General features: G+C 54.0%; 1 protein-coding gene across 1 annotated transcript in view; it reads right to left on the reverse strand.

Annotated features, from left to right (window-relative positions):
• Positions 1-9,298, reverse strand: part of TMPRSS4 (transmembrane serine protease 4) — a 40,061-nt gene that overhangs the window by 26,616 nt on the left and 4,147 nt on the right. The gene's annotated exons all lie outside the window — the stretch shown is intronic.

The following is a 9,298-nucleotide window of genomic DNA, read 5'->3' on the forward strand; positions in this document are numbered from 1 at the left end:
CGTCAATCATTGGGGGAATCGATACCTAAATTGTGGTATATTCATATCATGGAATGTGTTTCAAGAATAGACAAGCATAACCTAGTGCTAAGTGTGATGAATCTCATAGACATAATGATGAAGGAAAGAAATGCGACACAAGAGAATATATTCACTATTTCATATATATGAATTTCACAAGGTAAATTTAATCTATGGTGAAACAAGTCAGAATAGGGATTACCACTGGGGGGTGGGGAGTTATTGGAAGCAGCACGATGGAACCTTCCGGAATATTAGAAAACACATAGGTCTTGATTGAAGTGTTGGTTACACGGGGGTACATATGTTGAACATCCATGGAGGGGGGATACTTTAGATCTGAGTACTTTCCTGAATGCGTGTCATGACATCATGACGTCAGTTATTTACAAACAGACAAAAAGCCATACGAGAGCACTACGGCATTTCTGCAAGTGTCGCCTTAGGTCACCGTTGACGCACATCCCCAAATACACACAAGCTTCTGTTCTTCCACTTATACCACTTCACGTGTGCACTCAGCACACACACAGCCACACAGGGTCACACACAGGCGCCGCGCACACAGGGCTCACATACGAAGTCCGTACACCCCCTTTCCTGCAAAGCGAAGGTTTAGGGGAAGCAGTGGGTGCGGGGGACTGCCAAGGCTCATGCCTCACTCTTTTTCCTCCCAGAAATCTCTCCTCTCTGCTCCGTCTCCAGCTGGTACAGGATCTGGAGTCCTTGGGCTGGGGGAGCGGCGGGCCTGCCTGAGGTCTGGGTCTCCATCCTGGGACCGGTCTGCCCATTGTGCTGAGGTCATGACGGTTCCACTGGCCGGTGGAAGAGTTGCAGGACCCCGAACACTTCCGCCTGGGAGTTTTTCTAGTCCCGTTTGGGAGTGACCGGGCTGCTTCTAACCCTGTGGGGGTCCCAGATTAGGTCTGGTGGGGGTGTGTGCGTGTCCCTGGGTGTTTGCCATGGCTGAGCGCGGCAGACATGCTCTTTGGGAGAGGGAGCCCCTTCCTTATCTCCCGGACTCTCTAACCTGCTGGAGGGACGTGCCTGGCTTGGCCCTTCGGTGACGTGGGGCCTCGGGCTGCGGGGGGACATAGCAGAGACAGCAGGCTGTGGAGTCTGCAGGGGCTGAGTTGGACTCTAGGTCCTGCGTCTTATTACGTGTGAGCCTTGGGTGTGAGATGGTTAACCTCTCCGAGCTTCACGTTCACCCTCCTCAAAGTGGGGGAAATGACACCTACTCGGAAATGCCACCGTGAGGCTGAAAGTGAGACGTGGAGCGGAAAGGGGCTGGCTCACGCGTGGGAGCTCCCTTCCCTCCTGGGCCCCCTGGCATTTGCTGCAGCACTTTCCCACTGGGCACCCCCTTGTTGCCCTCGTGCCCTCAGAATTTTGCACCGGGCTCGTCCCCGGCAAAAGATCAATGGTTGTTCGAGGGAACTGGACTCTGGGCTCTGTCCTGTGGATGACTCCCAGCCACCTCCCCTCCACCGTCTCCAGGGCCTGGGTGGGGACTATTTCCAGGATACAGATGAGCACAAATCCTGCACCACTGCATTGCTGTGGCTGCAGAGTTGGGTAACAATAACATCAACGGTACTTAATCTACAACTTGGCGTGTAACGCTTCACCAGATTCTTTTGTCTGTCTCAGTTCAAGTTCAGGGGCGCAAAGGATACCAGCTGTCTGATAACCAGTACGGGTAGTTAAGTGTTCAATTAAATATTTGGCCAGGCCCTGCTCTAGGGGCTGTGGATTCAAAGACAAATAAATAAGCACAATAGGACAGGAGAGGTGCCCAGACAGGCCGGGCCGGGCCTGTCGTGCCTTCACCTCTGGGGAATCAGGAGTAGAGGGTGTTGGGAGGCAGGGGGAGGGCAGGTGTGAACAGATGAAGCCCGAGTGGCAGGTGCCATGCAGAGTGAAGCGGGCCATGGGAGAGCACGCCTGGTGGGTGCTTAGGGCCGGAGGCCTAGGGAAGGGGCCAGGGTGGTTAGGGACAGCCTCCGGGCTGAGATCTGAATGACAGGGAGGAGCAAGGTTGACACTGGAGGGACAGAAGATCAGCAAGGACAAGAGGAAGGAGAACGAGGGTGGTGGTGGGGAAAGTCACCGTGTGTTTGGAAGAGAAAAGCGGCAGCCGTGGCCAGTGGGTCGGACGCTCTTTGGTCTTGAGTGAGCAGGTAGGAGGGTATTTGCTGAGATACAAGGACTGCGGGGGGGGGGGAAGGTTAGAGGGGTCAAGAACACCCATTTAGTGGCCCTTCCCTGTCCGCTCGTTCTTTTTCACTCAGTCTTCCTGTGCTTACGTGCCTGCGTTAGTTGAGGTAGGTAGGGCGAGTCTCTTTTGTTTATTATTAATTCAGCAAATGTTGACTGTATGCCTTTGACGGGCCCTGAACTGTGCTGGAGGCCGAGACACAGAGGAACAAAAGAGGCTTACGGTCTGCGCTCTCTTGGTTCCTCGTCTGTGAGTGGAAGTGACCTCAGTGCCCCTTTAGCTGATACGTGTTCGACCGTGGCCCACGGAACAGTGTGGTTGCACAGAAAACATCCCACACCTTTTTGAAAACAGAAAATAAACTAAATCAAAACCACAAGCTTGAATTACAGACTGTGACTAATCGGTAATTATGGCATCCCAGGTGTCTCCTACGATGCCCGGCATAGAGTGGGCGTTTAATCAATATTTGCTGAGCGAAAGACTTAAGGAAAGTATCCTGGTTTCAGGGCTCAGTCCCAGGCCAGCCTTGAAGAAGCTGACGGTGGCACATGCGTACAATGGAATATTATACTGCCGTCAAAATGAACCATGGGGCCACAGAATAGTACGGACGGCATTAGTAATTTAATGTCAGAGGAAAAAGCAAATCCCAAAAGATGACACGTAACACAGAATCTTTTTCATAAGGGAGCAAGGAAAGGATCAACATGGGGTTGGGGATGGTGCTTACTTTCAAGGGGGCATCCTGGCCTCACAAAGATGTATAATCAATATTTGCTGAATTATTAAACATCAGACTTGCCCACCCACCTGAGCAGGGGAGGGAATGTGTGTGTTGGGGTGGGGGGGGCGCAGGGGAATCTCATGGTTAGATGCAGCTTTTGTCTGGGGAGGTGGATTTATGGAGGCTTACATTGTTAGAGCCATCTAATGAGCTGGAGAGTTACAAGGGGGCCCTGCAGGGACCGACAGTGGAAAAAGAAAATGGCATGAATCCAGGATTAGGATCTGTCCTGTGGTGTGCACCTGAGGTTCAAAGAGAAAATAAGAAAGCAGTCGCCTGGCGGTGCTGAGGGGTTAAGGAGACAAACTCCTATCTTCCCATCCTCCTGAGCTCTACTCTGACTCTCATGCTGCCCAAGTTCTTCTGTCAAGTGGCCTGCTCTTTGTCTGGCTTTCTGGAAGCCTCTCTGGCACACATCTCGGACACAGTGAGATCAGAGATGCTGGGTTGCTAAACTTCCGGGAAGGGGAGCTGCTGAAGGTCACAAGCATCCGGGGTCATGGGCAGGGAGGTGGGCACACTTAGGTCTAAGAGTGGCAACTGGGGAATGTCCATGTCAATGACCTTCCTGAGGAGGGTGGAGATGGGAGGGGATGCACGGTAGCTGTGTTGCCTTTCAGTCCAGAATCCATCCCGAGCTGGGGCCGAGAGACGAGGGCACCAGGTAAGGTTCAGGAGCCTGGCCATCCCCCGTCACTGGGTGAGTCCATGCCGTGATCAGAGGGCACAGAGCCGAAAGGGGTTCTGAGGACCATCCCAGGCAACTCCCTCATTTCCAATAACAGGCCAGATGGGGGAGATGCCTAGCCCTGGAGTTGACAGAGGGAAGGAGATTGAGAGGCCACCCAAGACCAACTGTGCTGCCTTCTGCCTTGTGGGAGGTGTCTCAGTTTATCTCCAACTTGAACTCAGCCTCAGACCACAACTGCCACAGTCCAAGCCCAGCCCAACCCTAGGAAAGGCACCGGCCTTTCCCGTGTTGTTGGGGCTGCTGGCGGGGCAGGCCCGTCTGCTGTGTTGATTCAGTCTGCTACAGAGCCCTGACTCATGGGTCCAGCCCAACCGGTGTCCGGCTGAGGGGTTCATCTGGGAAGGAAGCTCCTGCTGTCTGGGTTACAATGGAAGGGCAGGAATGCCTGGGCCCCCAGAGCCCAGGAGTGCGGGACTGGACAAGGCGGGGGTGGGGAGTGGGGAAGGAGAAGTTAGCAGGTGGGTGTTAGAAGGCAGAAAAATCACCTATTGATTGCCTCATTGCTCAGAGAATCACCTTTCCCTGTTTTTCAGTTGGTCACTGGTCACAGAAAGACGTTAATCCAAAACCCAAAGGTTGAGGCAGAATAATTAACTACTGCATTTGGGGATTATTACAGAGCTTACGGTATCTTTCGTAAATGCTGTCCCTTTTTTAAAAAATATTAAAAAAATTTTTTTTAAGTTTATTTACTCTTGAGAGAGAGAGAGAGAGAGAGAGAGACAGAGCATGAGCAGGGGAGGGGTAGAGAGAGAGGAGGAGACACAGAATCTGAAGCAGGGTCCAGGCTCTGAGCTGTCAGCACAGAACCGACGCGGGGCTCGAAGTCACAAACCGCGAGATCATGACATGAGCCGAAGCCGGAGGCTTAACCGACTGAGCCACCCAGGCGCCCCTAAAAAATACTTATTTTGAGAGAGAGCACCCCCAGCAGGCTCTGTGCTGTCAGTGCAGAGCCCAACGCAGGGCTCAGTCCCACATACCGGGAGATCGTGACCTGAGCTGAAATCAAAAGTCGGATACGTAACCAACTGAGTCACCCAGGTACCCCAGTGCTGTCCCTTTTAATCTTCAAAACAACTCTGAGAAACTGTCCCCATTTCCCAGAAGAGAAAACCAAGCCCCATGTAGATTAAGTGGCTGCTATAGCCTCAGAGCAAGTAAGTAACCGATCCAGCTCTTGGGGCCAGGGTTTTGGACTCGGTGGACTATTGTTTTCACCCCCACCTCCCCTATCCAGTTGCAGAAACCTATTTCGGGAAGTGATATTAGCTGGCACTGGGTCCTTTCGGTTCTCTACTCCCTGGCACGAAGTCTGGTTGCATATAGTTAGCGTGCAGTTGCCGTGCAGAGGTCACCCCGGCATCTCCTCCGCCCTTCATCGGTTTGAAGGCAAACCCCTGTCTGCTTGGTTCCTGGCTCTGCCGAGTCTTCCAAGAACGAGGGTCAGAAGTCCCCTTATCTGGGGAAGGCGCTGCCTTGCTTGGTGCGGATAGCAGGGACTTCACTGTTCTCAGCGTCCCTTCCTCCCTCTCTTCCGTCAGGTTTGCACGTTTCTCCGCTCCTCCTCCTCCCCTCGCTTCCCCTCAGCCCCTGGTGTTGCAGATCTTGGAGAATCCTGATGGGGTTTAGCTCGGCTTTAACCTTCCAGCTCAGAGGTGATGAACCCGGACACCAGGCAGCTCTTGTTTTTAAGTGTGCTGCAGAGGCGACCCAGAAGACCGGCCCGGGGAGTAGAAGTTCTCTTACTGCCTTGTCTTGTGACTCCCTGTGTGGCCTTGGGAACACCCCTCAACCTCTCTGGACCGCAGGGTGATTGGAAACTCTCTTTGAGGGATGGTAAAGCAGGTAAGAGGGTTAATAACCACACGCCGACACAGGCAGGCGCTCCACCAGCCTAATAATGAGGGGAAGCGGAGGTGACAGCTCGTAGAGGCCGAGGGAACAGAAAGCCTGGCCAGCTCTTTTGTCTGCTCTCCTTGCCAGGCGGCCTGCCCCTGGGCCTTATTTCTCTGTTCCTCTCTGCAGCGCTGACTCTGAGCTTCTTTGTTCTGGAAAGAAGTCCACAGGGGCAGAGCTCGGATGACCGCAGGTGTAGAGGAAGGGAGAGAAGCAGAGGCCCGCGGTGAGGGGCTTTCTGGCCCTGCTCTGGTGTGTGACAATCTCAGGCTCCCTTGGGGGCTCCAGCCCCAGCTTCCCACGGTCTCCCGGGGAACGGCTAGAGGCAGGGATGCTGCTGTTGCTAGGTGATGAGATAAACAGGCCTTCCGTGGCTCTAGCAGGTGGCAGCTGTGTTGCTGAGGTCAGGGACACGGCAGCAGGGGCGACCCAGGGGACCAGGTGGGGAGAGTTCTCGGGTGTGCCAGGAGACCCAGAGGTTGCTCTTTGCTCGCAGAGAAGGGCTCGGCCACTGGCCGGCTCAGGGGCTGCTCCGAGGGTGCCTTGCGTGGTTCCCTGACCCCGAAAACACATCCCGCTCCCGACCTGGCAGCAGGTGGCTGTGAGCTCTCCACCTACAGCAGAGATAGGGCTGTTTGATGCCTTGACCGGGGCTGAGCAAGTACCCTCTGTCTTGGGTGCTTCAGCCATGACAGGTAAGGCGAGGAGTGGGGCCACGAGGGCTGGGCGGTTGTGAGTCACAAGAGGGGGTATGGGTTTCTGGAGATGGGCCCGGCTGTGACACGGCAGCCCTGAGTGTACAGAAAGTTCTCAGAGATGGAAAATCAGGCCGGCTCTCCAGGACCTTCGGAACTATCCAGACAGGTCCCCCCCGCCCCCACCCATCCGGGGCCACACACAGGTGGGTAACCAAGCTCTCCCTTGCAGGGGTCTCTGCGAGCGTTCTCACTCGCTCTGCCTTGTGCCAGGTGCCCACGGCGGCGCGTTTTCCTTCAGGGCTAACCTCCGCCTCGGCTGCTACATGAGAAACCGCTGGGCCTTGTTCTAAGCCACATAGGTGCTGACCTGTTGGCAATTTGAGCTGAGCACCTCGACCCCCACGGCGGCACACAATGGCTCCAGGGCGGGGCCTGGGGCAGCCGGGAGGTGTCGGGTGACCTGCCATTATTCTGCTGCCAGCCTGCTGCTCAGCTGCCCTCCTCTGCGGATCAGACCTTGTGTTTAGGCGTAGGTCTTGATTCCAGCTGGGGTTACGGGGCGAGGTCGAAGGTATAGCAGCTCTTCTTGTTTCAAAAATGGGGAAACCGAGGCACGGACTCATCCTGTTGTCTCTCCCCGGGTCACGTGGCAAGACAACGTGCTGTGCCAGAGTGAGGTCTTAGCACATGCCCGTTGGGTTGAGTTGACCTTGCCTCCAGGTGATGCTATTGTTAACTCTAACGGGTACCAATCCCTCCAAGGTCCTTCTCGTGGTGCAGGGGTGGGGAAGTAGCCCCGTTCTCTGCAGCCTGAGTTCTCCACCATTCTATTTCATTCTACTTACTTTCTGCCCTAGGGTGGCGGGCCAATCCTGCCCCGCCTTCCCTCCCAGGAAGTTCTCTTAGAAAGGAGGACCTTTGCACACCCGAGGGCACTGCGTGGGCAGTGGCTGAAGGGGCCATGAGAGAGCCATCAGGAGTCAGGCTGCTCAGATCGAAGACGACCCCAGGGGTTTGCCTGATGGGGACTCTTGGAGGTTTGCCTTTAGGTGGTGCTTATGGAGCCTGAAGTTTGGGGGAGGGTTGTTTCCAAACACTGCAATTTACCTGAACTAAAGAGCTGCCACCCCAGGTAGAGTCTGGCGTTTATAAAAGAATCCCGTGAATTTTATACTGCATTTGAAAAATCATGCTCTCTTCTGCTTATTCCAAATTGCCCTTCAAGTAGTGGGGTGAGAAGAGGGGCTCTGGGGTCATAAAGTCGAACTCTACAATTTACCTGCTCAGCAACCTTGGGCAAATCACTTAACATCTCCCGGACCCCGTTTCTGCCTTTGGAAGTGGGTGTGATAAACCTGTGATGATAAGACGAGAGAGAGAGAGAGAGAGAGAGAGAGAGAGAGAGAGAGAGAGAGAGGGGTTCTGGGAGGGGTTCTACTTGCCAGTGATGACGCGCGTTTTCAAGGTCACAGGAACCCTGTCTGGTCCTCTCGTGATTTCACAGACTTCCTCACGGTCGCCCTCGGTTGGTCTTTGCGGTTCGAGGGGTCTCAGCTGCTCTGGGCAGATGGAGGGTTGACCCTGTGTCTGCTCTTCTGAGCTCTGTGTCGGGGGCTCTGGCCTGAGTCCAGCTCTGGCCCTGACCACTCATGTGTTTCTGACACGTTAGTTTCCTCATCTGTAAAGTGGGTAGGGTGTGATCTGCCTCCTGATGTTGTGGGTGATGGACGAACAAGGTAGTGACCCTGGTGAGATGCTCAGCATAGAGACAAATTTAAATTTAGTGCTTGGGCATTGCCCTCAGCTCCAATTACCTTGGAGGCTTGGGGAGCAGACCTCCACATGGCGTTCAAGGAGGGTGTGCATGGCGGTGCTGTTCAAGGGCAGGAGTGAGTGTTCTGGATGCTCCCGGGGAAGCGGCCCCAGGGGGCTGGCTTGGCTGCTGCAGCAGCAAAGAGCCGCCGCCGTCTCCTGGCCAACGTCTGCAGTGACTCCTGGGTCTCTCCTGTGAACTCCGAACTCGTGATCCCATAAAGAGTGCTGCCGTGGTGTTCCAGTGACTTCTTTGCAGCTAGTGCTTGGGGATTACATAACCGAAGCTCCCTTTTACCACTTTTACCACCTTTCCTGCCCACTCAGTAACTCAGTGAGGCTTCGTAAGATTTTCCTCTCCCGTCTGCCGTTGGCTACGCAAGTTATTTAGGCACTGGGAGCCACATGTGTGCGTGAGTGCGTGCGACAGAGAGATTGATTCTAAGTCGTCTTAATGACACCCAAATATGCGTAGCCTATAGCGCATTGCCTGGTATACAGTAAGAATGCGATAAATGTCAGTAACAATAAAAATAACCACAATAAGACTATTTTATCCATCCAGTGAAGCCCTGTTCTGGGGGCTGGTTATACAGCAGTGAATAAAAAAGGCAAAGTCCTTGTGCCCATGAAGCATATGTTCCGTTACTTCTTATAAGTAATTAATAACTATCACCATAGAACTATTACTATAGAAGCTAGTAAGGGCTTGGCATAGCCCATGCTAAAAAATCATTAGTTATTAGCGGGAAGAGCCTGGCAGGGGGCCTCACACGTAACGGGTGCTGGGCAGATGGTGGCCATTTCTGTGATTTCACTGGGCCCAGACGCCTGCCTTCAGGAGGGAATCAATGAATGCAGTGGAGCACACTGGGTAGAGAGGCGCCAGGGCAGTTAGGTGTCCTGAGATGTCACCTGACCTCTCTATGAACAAAGGGAGGAGGCTTCAGGCCAGAGAAGCAAAGACCTTTGGTAGCACAAACGTGGTCCTTGACCATGTGGAGGGCTGTGTCAAGGAAGTGGCCAAAGGGATGCCCAGGATGAATGAGGGACATTACAGAAAGGAAAGATCTCTCTCTCTCTCTCTCTCTCTCTCTCTCTCTCTCCCC

Source organism: Panthera uncia, chromosome D1 (assembly GCF_023721935.1).
Source record: "Panthera uncia isolate 11264 chromosome D1, Puncia_PCG_1.0, whole genome shotgun sequence".
Classification (NCBI taxonomy): Eukaryota; Metazoa; Chordata; class Mammalia; order Carnivora; family Felidae; genus Panthera; species Panthera uncia.